Source organism: Loxodonta africana, chromosome 13 (assembly GCF_030014295.1).
Source record: "Loxodonta africana isolate mLoxAfr1 chromosome 13, mLoxAfr1.hap2, whole genome shotgun sequence".
Classification (NCBI taxonomy): domain Eukaryota; kingdom Metazoa; phylum Chordata; class Mammalia; order Proboscidea; family Elephantidae; genus Loxodonta; species Loxodonta africana.
In genome coordinates this window covers 78,337,696-78,357,540 of record NC_087354.1, presented here as the reverse complement: position 1 = coordinate 78,357,540, position 19,845 = coordinate 78,337,696, and the positions used below count along the sequence as shown (strand labels likewise).

The 19,845-nt window shown below is 39.6% G+C and overlaps 1 pseudogene; it reads left to right on the top strand.

Moving 5' to 3' along the window:
- Nucleotides 1–340: 340 nt before the first annotated feature.
- LOC100660416 (glyceraldehyde-3-phosphate dehydrogenase-like) lies at nucleotides 341–1,239 on the top strand (annotated as a pseudogene).
- The last annotated feature ends 18,606 nt before the right edge of the window (nucleotides 1,240–19,845 follow it).

Here is a 19,845-nt window from a genome sequence, read left to right as displayed (position 1 = left end):
ACAATAGCGTATGGCTTGGAGAAACCCTATGTAAAAAAAACAAACAAACTATACTTAATCTCATATTTCCCAAATATATTTGACAATGAAATTCTTCATTTTGTGGAACATTTATTAAAAGGCTCTGAAAGTAATATTCTATGGAATATGCTTCGGTCAATGTATTGAAAATGCCTGCTCTAATCCCTGATTAGAACAGCCTTACCTCTATTTACCTCAGAAGGGAGGAAGTCACACTCAACAATGATACTTCTGTAAGACAGATAGGCATGGCTGTCTGCTCCTCCACATTTGACAGACAGTCGTATTCTTGTGCAGTGACAGCCACATTCCTGACATGATGGTGAAAGTCAGAGTAAACAGATTTGGCCATATAGGGTGCCTGGTCACCAGGGCTATTGTCAACTTTAGCAAAGTGGAGGCTGTCACCATCAATGACTCTTTCATTGACCTTAACTACATGTTCCAGTATATTCTACCTATGGCAAGTTCGGTGGCATGGTCAAGGCTGAGAACAGGAAGTTTCATCAATGGAAAGCCCATCCCTATCTTCCAGGAGTACAATCCCTCCAATGTCATGTGGGGTGATGCTGGTGCCGAATATGTTGTAGAGTTCAACGGTGTCTTCACAGCCTCATGAGAAGGCTGAGCCTCACTCGAAGAGTGGTGCCAAAGGGATAATCATCTCTGCCCCTTCTGCCAATGCCTCATGTGTGTGATGGGTGTGAACCATGAGAAGCATGACAACTTCCTCAAGGTTGTCAACAATACCTCCTTTGCCACCAACTGCTTAGCTCCCCCAGCCAAGGTCATCCATGACAACTTTGGCACCATAGAGGGTCTCATGACCACAGTCCATGACATCCCGCCACCCAGAAGATTGCAGATGGCCCCTTTGTGAAATTGTGGCATGAATGCCAGGAGGCTGCTCAGAACATCACCCCTGTATCTACTGGTGCTGACAAGGCTGTGGGCAAGGTCATCACTGAGCTGAATGGGAAGTTCACTGGCATGGCCTTTGTGTCCTCACCCCGCAATGTGTCAGTTGTGGATCTGACCTGTCCTCTGGAGAAAATTGCCAAATACAATTACATCAAGAAGGTGGTGAAGCAGGCACAAGAGGGTCCCCTAAAGGGCATCCTCAGCTGTACTGACGACAAGGTTGTCTCCTGAGACTTTAACAGTGGCACTCACTCTTACACCTTTGATGCTGAAGCTGGCATTGCCCTCAACTACCACTTTGTCAAGCTCATTTCCTGATATGAAAATGAATTTTGCTACAACAACAGGGTGGTGGAATTTATGGTCCACATGGTCTCCAAGGAATAGGAGCCCCCCCTTTTTTTTTTAGACCACCAGCCCCAGCAACAGCATGAGAGGAAGAGAGAGACCCTCAGCTGCCTCAATTTGATCCCCCAACACACTAAGAATCTCCCATCCTTGGCACAGCTTCCATCCCAGACACCTGAAAAAGGGAAGGGCTTAGAGAGCCCAGCTGTGTCATGTGCTATCAATACAGTATGCTGTACCCAGTCAAAAAACAAAGCAAAACAGATGTAGCATAGCTCTCAGATAAATAAATCATAGAGATTTCTGAAAGTATTCCTCCAACTTTCCCTCTGTAGGCTTGTCATGTTGGCTGTTCTTGATGCTGAGCATGCTAAGAATTCATGCCTTGAGACAGCAGTGACCATCCTGTAGCCTCACATCTTTCAAAGCTGATTAGTAATGAAACCCTTAGGATGAGTTCATTTTTCTCTTTCCTCCTCATTTTTCTTTTAGAAATGTGATGAAAATCAATTCAAAATCATGTGCTGAAACAAGGCTAATGAAAATTTCAATTAAATTCAATCTCAAGGCTTAAGAGTTTCTTAGATTCGTAGATCTGTGTCACTAAAGTACACAATTTTATAACCCATAGGAAAATGTGAAGAAAATACTAGAAATCTGTATTTTTCATTAATACAGTGCAAATAACCCAATAAAATATAACTTCAGGCTTCATATATATTTTTTTAATCTTGACATTTACCACCTGTTCCAACAGATAAGAATAATATAGAATTAGTATGTTAATAATCTATTAAAATATATTCTTTCTGAAGTACTTGAAAAGATTTTCCCCTTTTGCAATTTAATCATTTTATGAATTTTTTTACTAATTATAAAATGATAAACTTTGACCCAATAAAGGCACATGATCTTGATTTTTGGATGCATTGGCTTGAACCAAAGCTCCCACACTGATAGATGGATAAGTTATTCAACCTTTCCATGGTCAGAGTTCCCCTCATTTGTAAAATAGAGGCATCGATGGTAACTAATTGATAGAGCTATTGTGAGGAATAAATGCGATAAACCATATATATGTATTATGCATATGGAGGATGGACTCTAAGGTGGTCCCTGTGATCCTGCTAGTATTCATGCCTTTTTTATGGTACCCTCCCCTTAATCGTGGTGAAATCCGTGACTTGCTTCCAGACAGTAGAGTACAGCTAATGTGATGAGATATGTGCGATTACAAGTAGTGGTTACACTCATCTGGAAAGTAGACCCTCTCTCTCTCTCCCTGGGGGCTGCGAGGAAGTCAGAAGCCATGTTGGCAAAGCCCACTAGGTAAGGAACTGAGGATGGCCTTGGGCCAACAGCCAGCAAGTAACTGATGCCCTCAGTTTGGCAGCCTGCAAGGAACTGAATGATTCCAACAACCATGTGAGGTTGAAACCGTATCCTTCCCTGCTAGTCCTTTGATGAGGCTGTAGCCCTTGTCAGCACCTTGATTGCAGCTTTGGGAGACCCTGAAAAAAGACCCCATTTAAGCTGTGTCCAAACTCTGACCTGCGGAAACTGTGAGAAATTAAATATGCATTGTTTTAAGCTGCTATCTACGGTAATATTGTTAGTCAGCAACAGTTAACTAATACAATATGTGACTGATGGTTAAGATTGTGTGGCAACTTGGCTGGGCCATGATTCTCAGTGTTTTGGCAGTTGTATAATGTTGGGATCACTTCCTTGTTGAAATTTGATATGTGATCACCCCCATGATGAAATCTGCTGAGTGGTACTGGTGGAGGTGGGGCCTGAGGGGGCTTACCACCCCCTCAGCCTTCATCTTTGTGGTTTCTGCCACCTACTTCCCTCCTGCTTGCCTTGCCAAGACTTTTGGCTGGTTCTGGATCCTGCAGCTGCCTTTTGTTCATCTGACCTCCAGTTCTTGGGACTTAAGCTAGCAGATTACCTGCCGATCTTGGGATTCGTTGATCTTCACAGCCTGTGAGCAAGAGTCTTGCTTTCTGACTTGCCAATATTGGGTTTGCCAGCTCCGTGGCTATGTGAATCAGGAGAAGCCTCTATCCTGATCCACAGACTTGGGACATTTCAGACTCTACAATTGCATGAGCTGTTTCCTTGATATAAATCTTTCTCTATATATTTACTGGTTTTGCTTCTCTAGAGGACCCAGACTAAGATGGTGACATATAGTGAATGTTCCAAAATCATTACTATTATTATTACTATTGCATAGTACTGAAAGCTGAATTAACAATATTTAATTTTTTTTTTCCTAGGGACTAATGTAGGTTCACTGTGAGTTGGAGTTGACTCGACAGCAATGGAATGAAGATTCTATTTCTTATTCTTACCAAAATTTTTGAGGTTGTGATACTTCCATCTTGATTTTCTTGTTTCTTTTTCCTTCAAATCACTTTTCACAACAGAAATGTGGGGAGAAAGTAATGGACAGGTCAGAATTTTCTTTCTTTTCAGGTTTCATTTTTGGGACCTAAATACCTTTGGCCAGATGAAAACAAGACCCAGCTCATTCCTCCAGGTATATAATGCACACCCAATGAATGTTAATTTCTTCCTGTATAAGCACATCTAAGAAAAATGGAATTTAGGAGATAAAGTATCTCTTTTTTCAAATAATCTTTTTATTAAAGTATACCAGCCAAAAAAAAAAAACCAAACTCATTGCCATTGAGTCGATTGTGACTCATACCCACCCTGTAGGACCAAGTGGAACTGTCCCGCAGGGTTCCCAAGGAGCAGAAGCAACTGGTGGATTCCAGCTGCTGACCTTTTGGTTAGCAGCCTGAGCTCAGACCACCAATTATAAGGATGCAGCTCAGTGAATTATCACAAAGTGAACATACTCTTGTAACCAAAAAGTGCCCTTAGTATCTCCCAATTTAACCATGATCCTGATGACTAATATTTATTTTCCTTAAAAAAAGAAAAGCCCTCCTGTATTTTTAGACTATTTTTTCTTCTTCTTCTGTTTATTCTACCAGGAACAAGAAATAGGATGTGTTAAAAACTCTGCTGTGAATTTTGATGTACATTTTCGCTTTAGTTCTATCAAATTGTACTTTATATCGCTTGAGGCCAATTTATTAGGTGCATACACATTAGAATTGTTACAGAAATCTGATGGGTTGAACCTGTCATGATTATAAAATGTCTCTTTTTGGTAATGGTTTTTGTCCTTAGAATTTACATTTTAAGTTGAAAGCTAATAATTGGAAACTATAATTTGATAATTACGGAAAAAACCTAGGAGGTTATTAGTTTTTCAATGGACCTTTATTTGATATTTAAAAATATGCTCTATGCTCAAATGCACTATTTCCCCAGCAAACTGATAGAAAAAAATTAAAGGGCTGAATGGCATAAAAATACATCTAATTACCTGAATATATCATAAAACAAAGTTTTCAGATCATGAGGTGCTACATAGCTTTAGTCTTAACCAAAAGCAACACAATACGTACATTAGTTAGAAGAAGTGATATGTTCAAGCTGCGTGCCTTCAGCGTCAGAGGAGGTCTCTGAGTCCTAACAATGCAATTGAGCTGAAACACTTCCCAGAGTCCCAGAGAAGGCAGCCACTAAAATGTCCAAACTGATTGCACTTTTATCTCTCCCGTTGTCACTCTCCCCATGAAAAATAAAATTCAAGGAAAGGAAATATTTTTGTGCGTAACAGCGGGAAAGGCGTTGCTAGTCTTTTGATCTTATAGGTTTTTCCATCCTGCCCCTGGGAGGAAAAATAAATGGGTGTCTCCTTGGGAAAATAGGCACGTTAAGAGTAGCACATTGGTAAGCAGTCAAAAAGACTTTGACATTTCAGAGTCGGTGTCTGTCTTTTCAAATGAGACTGAACAAATACCCTCTCCACACCCATCCCCCTGCTGACTCTCTCCACTCCACTGCTGTCTTCTGCAAAACTTAGGCACTGAGTGGCTGAAGTCTTGTGTTGCTCTTGGATTCTTTTTCACTCATGAGATATTGTGGCAGAATGAGTGAATCAGAAATCCCATGGCCTTTTGTAGGAGAGATGGAATTTTACAGTGAAAAGGAGGCTGAGATAAGGGCAGAGAGACTTGAGGAAGAAGGTAATGTTGGAAAACAAACTTGAACTTGAGGCAGGAGTGTCAGGGTCAGAGTATGGAAAATGGTCACAGGACACACCCTCTTTTCAATGGACAAAAATTTTTAGATGTTTTATGAGGGTCAAAGGAAAGTGCAAGTAACCTACAACATAAACCTCTTTACACTGTCATTCTCTTTTAAGTTTGCTAGAAACCTCCCAGGAACACAGTTGTCTCTCTCTGCACAGACTACGTTTTGCTTTCCAAAGATTGAAGAGTAGTGTGGGAGGGTGGAGAATGGAGTGTGGGGATACATCGTGGTCCAACAAGTTGACTGTCGTTGTTAGTTGCCATCCAGTGGTGGTTCAGTGGTAGAATTTTCACCTACCAAGAGGGAGGCCCAGGTTCAATTCTAGCCAATGCACCTCATGTGCAAGCACCACCCATCTGTCAGTGAAGGCTGCATGTAGCTATGATGCTGAACAGGTTTCAGCAGAGCTTCCAGACTAAGACTAGCAAGAAAGACCTGGCTATCTACTTCTGTCATGGATTGAATTGTGTCCAGTCAAAATGTGTGTCAACTTGGCTGGGCCGTGATTAAGCTTATCGTGTGATTGCCCACCATTTTGTCATATGATGTGGTTATCCTATGTGTTGTAAATCCTGCCCCTATGAAGTTAATGAGGTAGGATTAGAGGTAATTATGTTAACGAGGCAGGACTCAATCTACAAGATTAAACTGTGACTTAAATCAATCTCTTTTGAGACATAAAAGAGAGAAGCGAGCAGAGAGACTTGGGGATCTCATACCACCAAAAAAGTAGAGCCAGGAGTACGCATCCTTTGGACCCAGGGTCCCTGCACTGAGAAGCTCCTAGAGCAGGGGGGAGACTGATGACAAGGATCTTCCCCCAGGGCTGACAGAGAATGTTTTCCCCTAGAGTTGGCATCCTGAATTTGAACTTCTAGCCTCCTAGACTGGGAAAGAATAATTTTCTCTTTGTTAAAGCCATCCACTTGTAGTATTTTTGCTATAGCAGCATTAGATAACCAAGGCAACTTTCAAAAATCAGCCAATGAAAACGACAAAGGCCCAACCCCCAGCTGATCATGGGGATGGCACAGGACCAGGCAGCATTTTGTTCCATTGTGCATGAGGTTGCCATGAGTCAGGGGCTGACTCCACAGTGGCTAACAACATACAAGATCACAGAGGTGGTGATCTAAACCCTTCTAAGTCCAAGTACAACCTCATATTTAGCCTATACATTTTTTCTAACCAAAACATGTCATTATTCACACTTGCCACTTTCCTAAGGCACATGAAAACAAATAAGTAATTTTTAAAATTATTTAAAGAAATAATAATATTTAACAGAGCACTAAATTAAAAAAACAAACAAAAAAAAACTTGAATATTCAATATTTGCAATCTTCACCCTAAAAAGCATTATTCCAGTTGTATTAGAACTGTGTGGAAATAAGCCCTGTAAAGGAAATGTTGAACTTCTCTGCACTATGCCAATTAGCAATTGGTTTTTTCCACCCCTTTTGTTTTTTTTAATTTTTATTGTGCTTTAAGTGAAAGTTTACAAATCAAGTCAGTCTCTCATACAAAAATTTATATACACCTTACTATATACTCCTAATTGCTCTCTCCCTAATAAGACATCCTGTTCCTTCCCTCCACTCTCTCTTTTCATGTCTATTACACCAGCTTCTGACCCCCTCTGCCCTCTCATCTCCCCTCCAGATAGGAGATGCCAACATAGTCTCATGTGTCTACTTGATCTATGAAGCTCATTCTTCACCAGCGTCTTTTTCTATCCCATTGTCCAGTCCAATCCCTGTCTGAAGAGTTGGCTTTGGGAATGGTTCCTGTCTTGGGGTAACGGAAGATCTGGGGGCCATGGCCACCGGGGTCCTTCTAGTCTCAGTCAGACCATTAAGTCTGGCCTTTTAGGAGAATTTGGGGTCTGCATCCCACTGCTCTCCTGCTCCCTCAGGGGTTCTCTGTTGTGTTCCCTGTCAAGGCAGTCATCAGTTGTAGCCAGGTACCATCTAGTTATTTTGGTCTCAGGCTGATGTAGTCTCTGGTTTAAGTGGCCCTTTCTGTCTCTTAGGCTCGTAATTACCTTGTGTCCTTGGTGTTCTTCATTCTCCTTTGGTCCAGGTGGGTTGAGACCAATTGATGCACCTTAGATGGTGACTTGCTAGTGTTTAAGATCCCAGACGCCATTCTCCAAAGTGGGATGCAGAATGTTTTCTTAATAGATTTTGTTATGCCAGTTGACTTAGATGTCCCCTGAAACCATGGTCCCCAAATCCCTTTCCTGCTATGCTGGCCTTCAAAGCATTCAGTTTATTCAGGAAACTTCTTTGCTTTTGGTTTAGTCCACTTGTGCTGACCTCTCCTTTATTGTGTTTTGTCTTTCCCTTTACCTAAAGTAGTTCTTATCTACTACCTAACTAGTGAATACCCCTCCTTCTCCCTCCCTCCCTCCCCCCTCTTGTAACCAACAAAGAATATTTTCTTCTCTCTTTAAACTATTTCTCCAGTTCTTATAGTAGTAGTCTTATACAATATTTGTCCTTTTGGAACTGGCTAATATCACTCAGCATAATGCCTTCTAGATTCCTCCATGTTATGAAATGTTTCACAGATTCCTCACTGTTCTTTTTTGTTGGGTAGTATTCCATTGTGTGAATATACCATAGTTTATTTATCCATTCATCCATTGATAGGCACCTTGGCTGCTTCCATCTTTTTGCTATTGTAAACAGTGCTGCAATGAACATGGGTGTGCATATATCTGTTAATGTAAAGGCTCTTATTTCTCTAGGATATATTCCAAAGAGTGGGATTGCTGGATCGTATGGTAGCTCTATTTCTAGCTTTTTAAGGAAGTGCCGAATCGATTTCCAAAGTGGTTATACCATTTGACATTCCCACCAGCAGTGTATAAGCATTCCAGTCTCTCCACAACCTCTCCAACATTTATTATTTTGTATTTTTTGGATTAATGCCCCACCCCTTTTCTTGTGTGATTCATCTTTAGAAAAAAGGTAATTAAGTACAAAGATGCCTTTTAAACACACAGCAACAGCAGTACAATTCTTGATTTAAGCTGGGTCTGTATAATAATCAGCAAGTGTTCCTAACCCTATTTTACCGAAGCAAGCAGAAGGGTATAGCAATGCCATGCACCTGCACAAATTGGATTCCACAATATGCATCCAATTCATTAGTTTTATGGCTTCCACATACATTTTCTGGTTAGATGGAGGGAAAATTTGCTTTATTGTAGGAATATAGTCAGTTCTGCTATAATGCTTGCTTTAAAAATGTGAATATGTTCCAATGTGACTGATATGTTAGGGAACAAGTTGAGAATAGCACTAGTACCATGTTTGTATGTTCATAATATTGTCCATCAAAAACAATAGGTGGATACAGGAAAATGCACACAGCTGAATAAAAATGAGAAACAATACACCACACATGTGGGAGTGTGTGCACGCGCACACACACACACCCCTCAAACATCTACTAGCTACATCAATTCACTGCATATGTCATGAGCCACACCTACCCAAATCTGGTGTTAGAACTTTCTGTCTGATTTCAGACAACACTTCTTCCACCGCTTCATAATAACTTAACAGGTGCAACCCTTCTGCTCTCTTCTTCTACACGCAAACTTCAGGACTCTTCAGAGTGCCAAATTTACTGTAGCATTTACTTATTTACTAACCATCTAATGTGTGTAAAATTGTGCTGTCACTTTTATTAAGTTCCTGTCTTTTTTTTTTTTAATGTGTTTCATTGACAAAATTTTTGAGGGTTGTGTCCCTAATCCCATTTTTCCCTTAAGCCGTTTGATTTTTACTGCATGATTTTATATAGTACAGTGAATTCTAGCCATGCATATGGTCTGTTACAGCAGAACTGACTGTATCCTCAATAGACCCTGTTTCTGCTCTCTGGGGGGAAGCCCTTATCCTTTGTTTTCTGTGGCTCTTACCCCAACCCTCTGGGAGTTTCTTCCTTTCCTCTTTTTCTCCTTAGCCACCTCCGAAATCGGTGCTTGTGGAGTATAAACCAACAACCCAATTGCCGTTGAGTCAATTCCAACTCATGGAGTAGAACTACCCGACAGGGTTCCCAAGGAGTCGCTGGTGGATTCAAACTGCCAACCTGTTAGTTAGCAGCCGAGCTCTTAACAACTGCATCAACAGGGCTCCACGTGGAGTTTATTCCCTTTTTGTTGCAGTTTTATTTTCCTGTTCCCTACCATAGTGGGCGATGCTGCATTGACAACAAACAATCAGTGTATCACAGTTACAGAATGATATGATAATGCCAGCCTATGTTACAGGTCCACTCCTGTGGACAGGGAGGCAGGTTCTACTTCAAGAAGGAGAAAAAGTGAGGAAAGGTATCATACAGACACAGGCATTAATTACTGTAGCCACTAAAGCATGAATGTGGATTCTGGCCCAGCATCAGAGTCAACTCTTACCATTTTATCCTAAGCCTCTTTGAATCCTTGCAACTGTCTTGGGATAGATGAGAATTAGTGATCTCATTCATGGTAAGGCCCCTTTCCCTAAACTTTTGCCAACTCAGCTGGATCTGCAGGCTTGTCCACACACACACTTGGACTCATCAACCTTTATTAATTCAAGAAAACCTCTTTTCTTCTGAACCATCCTGTTCCTGCAACCTGGAGGTCAAGATGTTTTTCTTCACAAACTCTACCTGTAATAACTTGACCTTATTCACCTCTATTATTTCCTATTCTCTTTGACATTTAATATCTTGACCCATAGTTATGTATCTTATTAAACCACAAGTGTTTCAAAATTTCAATTTTCCAATTAATGTAAGTGCATATGAAAGAAAAAGGGAAGGTCACATTGCCTTGTAGAACCTGCCTTAATAGGGGGAAGGTCCATAAAGTTCTACAACTGAAAATTTAGAAATTAAAAACAAATCCAAATTTCAAATTTCGATAACATTCAAAGGCCAATGGTTCAAATTATACTGAGAAATAATATAACAACTTTGGAAAAAGAGACCTCATATCTTCTGTAACTAAGTCATATGGGCAGACTATGTAATCAGAACATTGCCTGAACGTGACCTTAGAAAGAGAGGCACATTAAATCATTCTAAAGTTTAATGATATCAAGCAATGATGGCCAGATACAAATCCACTCCAAAAAGGGCTGGCCTATACAGCTTCTGGGATCAGACCTGAAAGAGATTCAGTGTGTAGAACCATGGAGCAAGAAGACTGTGGATGACACTGTTAGTCACCTACCCCAAATCCGTCCCTGCCCCATCGCTCTCTCCCATGCTAAGAGAAACTTGACTTGGCTCAGACATTAAACACTTATTTGCCCAATGTGTGCCTCGCCTGACACAGAGGGTAAAATGTTGATTAATTTAAGCCACTCAGACCCATCCCATATAGTTGACCAGTATTTCTGTTTTTGTTTGGTATAACCACATTTGCTGTAGTGCCCGATGAGTTGTCTGCTGCTGTATAACAAACCTCTTTTGGGGCTTCTGGTAAATGTTTACTCTGTCTTAATAAGCAATGAAAGACAGGTGTTTACCTCTTTTTTGCCTTTAGACATTATCACGTGAGAATAATGTCTAATACCCACACAGCTGTTTCAGCCAATTTACATAGTTGTACATATTATTTTTGCATATTATTTAGCCAGGTATAGCCATGAAGGCAGGGGCATTGATGGTTTGGAGGTAGGATTCTTACCTTCCATGTTCAAGTCCTGGCACCTCATGTGCAGATACCACCTGTTAGTGGAGATTTGCATGTTACTATGATGTGGAACGGGTTTCAGCAGAGCATCTAGACAAGAAAGAAAGACTTGGCTATTTCCTTCTGAAAATCAGCCAGTGAAAACTCTGTGGATCACAATGGCTCATCCCACAGTTGATCATGGGTATGGTACAGGACCGAGCAGCCTTTCGTTTTGTTGTGCACCGGGTGGCCATGAGTCAGGGACAGACTCTACAGCAGCCAAGCATAACATAGCCAGGGATGGAAAGCCAAAACAGTTGCGGAGAACTCAACCTAAATACCTGACAATAATAAGCCACTGAATTCACCAAACCTGAGCTTCCTTATTCTGGCCTTCTTGCTATGCAACATAATAAATATCCTTACCATTTAGTTGGGTTTTCAATTACTTTTTCCTGAAAATATCCTAACAAATATAAATGTGAAGGCAACAGAAAGCCATAGAATCTTCACGTGCTCCTGGCATTGTCCACAGGCAGCCTTGGAAGCCTTTCTCAGTTGGGGTCTGCACTTCCAGAAGTTGTCTGTTTTCTACTGGAAGATGCCAAATAATAGTAGCACAAAGCAACAGGGTGTTTCAACATTTCGGGTTACTCATTTTATGCAAAAAGTATTTGGCAAGACTTTTACATTACTTAGTAAAGGGAGCTGCACAGGAAATTTAAATAATACATTTTGATTTATAACTAATGAGAACATAAAAATACTTAAGCTTTTTCAACTATTTTGTTCCAGGAACTGCCTTTGTAACTTATGATGATTTCATACAATCATTTCCTTTCTATTCTTCCAGCCACTTTCTGATTCCTTACATGATTCAAAACCTAAATAAGGGTAATCCCCTATTTATGACCAGGTTCTATTCCCACAGCTTAGTGTCCTAAGTTGTCTCTGACATAAGCGGAACACCTCATTTTAATTTTTTTTTTGGTTTTCATTATTATTGCCTTTTATTATCACCATCTTTATAAATCCAATCTTTGTCTTTGGGGGTAGAAAACATTGTTACATAAAAACTTAACAAATATATTTTAATATACACATAAAAAATACACAAATCATAAAAATTTACTCTGACGATAAAGAGTCAGACAACACTGGCATTTTGTCAGTTGAGGTAATAACTCCACTTGTGGAAGGTTCCGGATTATTTGGATTACCCACGGGAATGGGGATGGAGTTTCTAGGAAGAAAATTAGTGAGAGCTGTCTGTAAGTTCCTTTTCTTTTTCTCTTCATATACTTCAAGGTAGTTTCTCACTGTTTCCTGAATCTGCCTAATGTTATTAGCAAAGCAATCAGTGAGCCAATGTTTTCAAGTAAATGAAGCCCCTGATTTAGTTCAGAAAAAACTCCAGCTAATTTTTTCACTCTAAAATTTTTCAACAACTTCTCTCCTCCCTCTTCCTCATTGTTTCTTTCTTCTTCAGCATTTATTTCCACTTCAAAATCCATTAAATCCAGATCTGTCAATTCCCCTTCTCCATGATCTAGGAGTTCTCCACATCGAAGACACTAAGGTCTAAAGTCAGCATTCTTGCCATAGGGAAGATTTTTCCACTGATCTCTTCCATCATATTAACCTGATTAAATGTTTGAAGCCTGTTCACATAACTAAGAAATTTTTTTCCATATCCTCTGCATGTATTTTTCCATAACTTCCTCCCAGGGATATGTATTAGCAATAAGATGTACCTCCTCCCCCCCAAAAAAGGACGATTGTAAGTGCAGTTTGTTGTAACTCAAATAAGTCATAAGTTGGGGACTACCATGGAATCCCAGGTTTGAAAAAGATTAAAAATTCATTTGAAACAGAATTTCAAATTCTCATGAGACCCAGACATTCTAGAGCTACGGAGCCTGGATGAACCCCTGAAACTATTGTCCTGAGATATCGTTAAACCATAAACCAAAAATATTTCCTGAAATTTTCTTAAAACCAAACAATAGTTTAATTAGTAAAGAATTTCTTCTTTGAGCATTGTGCTTTTTTAAGATCTTGGAAACTCTATGGGGAGTTCTACTCTGTCCTTTAGGGTCGCTATGAGTTGGAATCAACTTGATGGCAATGGGTTGGGTTTTCTAAGATCTATTGTAGGATCAAGTTGACAATAGCAACTTGAAAGATTTGTTGTTGTTATTTTTAGGTGCTATTTAGTTGGTTCTGATTCAGAATAACCCCATGTACAACAAAGAAACACTTCAGCGTCCTGTGAAATCCTCACAGTCATTGCTATGTTTGAGCCCATTGTTGCAGCCACTGTGTCAATCCATCTCATTGAGGGTCTTCCTTTTTTTTGCTGACCCTCTACTTTATCAGGCATGATGTTCTTCTCCAGGGAATAGTCCCTCCTGATAACATGTCCAAAGTATGTGAGACGAAGTCTCACCATTCTCGCTTCCAAGGAGCACTCTGGCTATATTTCTTCAAAGAAAGACTTCTTTGTTCTACTGGCGGTCCACAGTATATTTAATATTCTTTGCCAACACCGTAATTCAAAGGCACCAATTCTTCTTTGGTCTTCCTTAATAATTGTCCAGCTTTCCCATGCTTGTGAGGTGATTGAAAATATCATGGCTTTGGTCAGGCACACCTTAGTCCTCAAAGTGACATCTTTGCTTTTTAACATTTTAAAGAGACCTTTTGTAGCAGATTTGCCCAATGTAATGTGTCTTTTGGTTTCTTGACTGCTGTTTCCATGGGTGTTGAGTGTGGATCTGAGTAGAATGAAATTCTTGACAACTTCAATCTTTTCCCCATCTATTAAGGTGTTGCTTCTTGGTCCAATTGTGTGGATTTTTGTATTCTTTTTGTTGAGGTGTAATCCATATTGAAGGCTGTAGTCATTGGTCTTCATCAGTAAGTGCTTTTAAAAATTTGGTAAAAATCTTCACTTTCACCAAGCTAGGTTGTTATCTTCATATCAAAGGTTGTCAGTCTTCCACCAGTCCTAATTCGGTGTTCTTCTTCATATAGTCCAGCTTCTTGGATTTTCTGCTCAGTATTTTTTATATAGACTGAATAAGTTTGGCGAAAGGACACAACCCTGATGCATACTTTTCCTGGTTTTAAACCACGAAGTACCCCCCGTTCTATTTGAATGACTGCCTCTTGGGCTATGTACAGGTTCCATATGAGCACGATTATGTGTTCCGGAATTCCCACTCTTCGCAATATCATCCATAATTTGTTATGATCTACATAGTCAAATACCTTTGCATAGTCCATACAACACAGGTAAACATCTTTCTGTTATTCTCTGCTTTCAGCCAAGGTCCATCGAACATCTGCAATGATATCCATCCTTCCACATCCTCTTCTGAATCCGGCTTGAATTTCTGGCAGTTTCCTGTGGAGGTACTGCTGCAATTTTTTTTTTAATTATCTTCAGCAAAATTTTCCTTCCTTATGATATAAATTATATTGTTTGATAATTTCTACATTTGATTGGATCACTTTTCTTTGGAAAAGGCATAAATATAGATCTCTTCCAGTTGGTTGGCCAGGTAGTTATCTCCCAAATTTCTTGGCATAGATGAGTGAACACTACCAGCACTGCATCTGTTTGTTGAAACATCTCAAATTGTATTCGATCAATTCCTGGAGCCTTATTTATTTATTTTTGCCAATGCCTTCAGTGCAGCTTGCACTTGTTTTTTCAATACCATCGGATTCTTGATCATATGCTACCTCCTGAAATGGTTGAATGTTGACCAATTCTTTTTGACACAGTAACTAAGCATATCCCTTCCATCTTATTTTGATGCTTCCTGTATAGTTCTTTATTTTGCCTATAATCCTACCCATTGCCATTGAATTGATTCCACCTCATAGTGACACTATACGGCAGACTAGAACTGCCTTATAGGATTTCCAAGGAGTGACTGAAGAATTTGAACTGCCGACCTTGTGATTAGTACCCAAGCTCTTAACCACTGTGCCACCAGGGATCCATTTTGCCCATAGAATCCTTCAAAATTGCAACTCGAGGCTTGAATTTTTTCTTCAGTTCTTTCAGCTTAAGAAATGCTGAGAACATTCTTCCCTTTTGGTTTTCTAATTCCAGGTTTTTGCACATTTCATTATAATACTTTTTGTTTTGTCTAGCACCCCTCGAAATCTTCTGTTTGGCTCTTTTACTTCATTTGCTTTAGTTACTCAGTGTTCAAGAGTAAGTTTCAGAGTCTCTTCTGACGTTCATTTTGGTCTTTTCTTTCTTTCCTGTATTTTTAATGACATTTTGCTTTCCTCATGTTTGACATCTTTGATGTCATCCCACAACTCCTCTGGTGTTTGGTCATTAGTATTCAATGCATCAAATCTATTCTTTAGATGGTCTCTAAATTCAGGTGCGATATACTGAAGGTTGTATTTTTGCTTTCGTGGACTTGTTTTAATTTTCTTCAGCTTCAACTTGAATTGACTTGCATATGAGCAGTTGATGGTCTTTTCCACAGTTGGCCCCTGGCCTTGTTCTGACTGATGATGTTGACCTTTGTCTCTTTCCACAGATGTAGTAGATTTGATTCCTGTGTTTTCCATCTGGTGAGGTCCACATGTGTAGTCACCATTTATGTTGTTGAAAAAAGGTATTTGCAATGAATAAGTCGTTGGTCTTGCAAAATTCTGTCATGTGATCTCTGGCATTGTTTCTACCACCAAAGCCTCATTTTCCAACTACTGATCATTCTTCATGGTTTCCAACTCTTCCATTTCAATCAACAGTAATTATCGATGTATCTTGATTGCATGTATGATCAATTTTAGACTGTAGAATTTGATAAAAATATTCAATTTCTTCAATAGACAAGAAATTTAGAGACCAGTGTGTTTATGATAATAAGAGAGGAACAATTTGGAATAGAGAATGAGAATGGTTTCACAACACAAAGATGTAATCAATGTTACTGAACTGTACAAGTAAAAAGTCGCTGAATTGGTATATGTTCTGCTGTGTATAGTCTCAACAAAAAATATTTAAAAAAGAATAAAAAAATCAATAAACAGAAATTAATGAGAAAATAATTTGACCTCATCAACCATGTGATACTCACATTCTTTCTACATTATTCTCATAAAAAAATGATCTTTTTTTTAATTACCCTTCCAGTGATAGGGAGCTCACTATCATTAGGGAAGCCCAGTCTATTTTCAGACAATTTTGATATATAAGACATTCTTACTTTCCAAATTAAAAAAAAAAGAAAAAAACCTTCTTGTAAACTGCTCCATAGAGTTTCATAAGACATTCTTACTTTCCAAATTAAAAAAAAAGAAAAAAACCTTCTTGTAAACTGCTCCATAGAGTTTCATAAGACATTCTTACTTTCCAAATTAAAAAAAAAGAAAAAAACCTTCTTGTAAACTGCTCCATAGAGTTTCATAAAAAAAAAAAAAACCTTAATTCTACTCACTGGGATATAAAACAAAACAAAGCAAATAAACAAACAACAACAACCAAAAAAACCCGTTGTCGTTGAGTTGATTCTGACTCCTAGTGACCCTATAGGACAGAGCAGAACTGCCTTATAGGGTTTCCAAAGCTGTAAACATTACTGAAGCAGACTGCAATATGTTTCTTCCACAGCGTGGCTGGTGGGTTCAAACTGATGAATGTTCAGTTAGCACCCGAGTGCTTAGCCACTGGGAAACCAGAACTCCACTGGGACCATGTTTTTGTTGTTAGGTACCATTGAGTGGGTTCCAACTCGTAGTGACTCCACGTACAAAAGAAAGAAAAACTGCCCAGTGCTGTGTCTTCCTCACAATCATTGATATGTTGGAGCCATTTTTGCAGCCACTGTGTCAGTCTTTCTCATGGAAGACCTTCCTTTTTTTCGCTGACCCTCTACTTCACCAAGCCTGACATCCTTTTCCAGGGACTGAGCCCTAATGGCACAGTGGTAAAGAGTTTGGCTGCTAACCAAAGGCTGACAGTTCGAATCCATCAGCAGCTCCTTGGAAACCCTATGGGACAGTTCTACTCTGTCCTATAGTGTTGCTATGAGTTGCAATAGACTTGACGGCAATTTTTTTTTTTTTTTTTTAATGAGGTGGGTGATCCTCCTATTAACATGGCGGAAGTACATGAGATGAAGTCTGGTCATCCTTGCTTCTAATATGCATTCTGGCTGTACTTCTTCCAGGACAGATTTTTTTGTTCTTCTGGCAGTCCATGGTATATTTAATATTCTTTGCCAACACTGTAATACAAATGCACTGATTCTTCTTTGGTTTCCTTATTTATTGTCCAGCTTTCCCATGCATATGAGGCTATTGAAAATACCATGGCTTAGGTCAGGCACACCCTAGTCCTCAAAATGACATCTTTGCTTTTTAACACTTTAAAAACTTCATGCAGTAGATTTCCCCAAAAGCAACACACTGTTTGACTTCTAGACTGCTGCTTGCTGAAGGCTGTAGTCTTTGATCTTCAACAGTAAGTGCTTCAAGTCCGCTTCACTTTCAGCAAGCAAGCCTCTGTTATCTGCAAATAACAGGTTGTTCGTCTTCCTCCAATTCCGTTCTTCTTCATATAGTCTGGCTTCTCAGATTATTGGCTCAGTGTACGGACTGAATTAGTGTGGTGAAAGGATACAAATCTGACACACACATTTCCTGCATTTAAACCACGCAGTATCCCCTTGTTCTATTCAAACGACTGCCTCTTGGACTAGGTACAGGTTCTACAAGAGCACAATAATTGTTCAGAGTTTTCCATACTTTACAGTGTTATCCATAATTTGTTATGATCCACACAGTCAAATGCCTTTTCATAGTCAATAAAACACAGGTAAATATCTGTCTGTTATTCTCTGCTTTCAGCCAAGATCCACCTGATATCAGCAATGATATTCTTTGTTCCCCATCCTTTTCTGAATCTGGCTTGAATTTCTGACAGTTACCTGTCTGTTAGTGTTACAACTGTTTTTGAATTATCTTCAGCAAAATTTTACTTGCATTTGATATCAATCGTACTGTTTTATAATTTTCACATTCTGTTGGATCACCTTTCTTTGGAATGGGCACAAATACAGATATCTTCCAGTCAGTGAGCCAGGTAGCTGTCCTCCTAATTACTTGGCATAGAAAAGTGAGTTCTTCTAGCACTGCATTTGTTTGTTGAAACACCTCAGATGGTATTCCATTAATTCTTGGAGACTTCTTTCGCCAATGCCTTCATTCAATGCAGCTTGGGCTTCTTCCTTCAATACCATTGGTTCTTGATCATATGCTACCTCCTGTAATGGTTGAATGTTCACAGTGACTCTGTGTATTCCTTCCATTTTCTTTTCATGCTTTCTGTGTCATTCAAATATTCCGTCCATAGAATTCGTCAAAATTGCAACTCGAGGCTTGAATTTTTTTCTTCAATTCTTTCAGCTTGAGAAATACTGAGTGTGTTCTTCCCTTTAGGTTTTCTAACTCCAGGTCTTCGCACATTTCATTGTAATACTTGGTCTTCTCGAGCTGATCTTTGAAATCTGTTAGCTCTTTTACTTCATCATTTTTTCCTTTGGCTTTGGCTAGTCTATGTTCAAGATCAAATTTCGAAGTGCCTTCTATCCTTTTTTTTTTTTTGTACTTTATATGAAGGTTTACAGGACAAACTAGTTTCTCATTAAACGATTAGTACACATATTGTTTTATGACATTGGTTAACAAACCCATGACATGTCAACACCCTTCCTTCTCAACCCTGGGCTCCCTATTACCAGCTTTCCTGTTCCCTCCTGCCTCCTAGTCCTTGCCCCTGGGCTGGTGTGCCCCTTTAGTCTCTTTTTGTTTTATGGACCTCTCTAATTTTTGGCTGAAGAGTGAACCTCAGGAGTGACTTCGTTGCTGAGCTGGAAGGGCATCTGTGGGCCATACCCTCAGGGTTTGTCCAGTCTCTGTCAGGCCAGCAAGTCTGGTCTTTCTTTTTGAGTTAGAATTTTGTTCTACATTTTTCTCCAGCTCTGTCTGGGACCCTCTATTGTGAACTCTGTCAGAGCAGTTAGTGGGGGTACCTGGGCACCTTCTAGTTGTACTGGACGCAGTCTGGTGGAGGCCACGCTCCTGAAGGGGTGAGACCAGTGGAGAATCCCAGATGGCTGCTCAGAGGCTTTTAAGACCCCAGAGGCTACTCACCAAAGTAAAATGTAGAACATTTTCTTTATAAACTATGCTATGCCATTTGAGCTAGATGTTCCCCAAGACCATGGTCCCCACAGCCCTCAGCCCAGCAATTCTGCCCTCAGGGAGCTTTGATGTGTCTGTGAATCTCCCATAACCTTCCCTTGTACAAGTTGTGCTAGCTTCCCCAGTATTGTGTACTGTCTTACCTTTCACGAAAGTTACCACTTATCTATTGTCTAGTTTGTATTTTTCCATCCCTACCTCTCCCCTTCTTTGTAACCATCAAAGATTGTTTCTTTTTGTGTGTAAACCTTTTCACGAGTTTTTACAATAGTGTTCTCATACAATATTTGTCCTTTTATGATTTACTTATTTCACTCAGCATAATGCCCCCCAGATTTTTCCACATTATGAGATGCTTCAGAGATTCATCATTGTTCTTTATTGTTGGGTAATACTCCATGTGTGTACGTCCCACAGTTTGTTTATCCATTCATCTATTGAAGGGCATC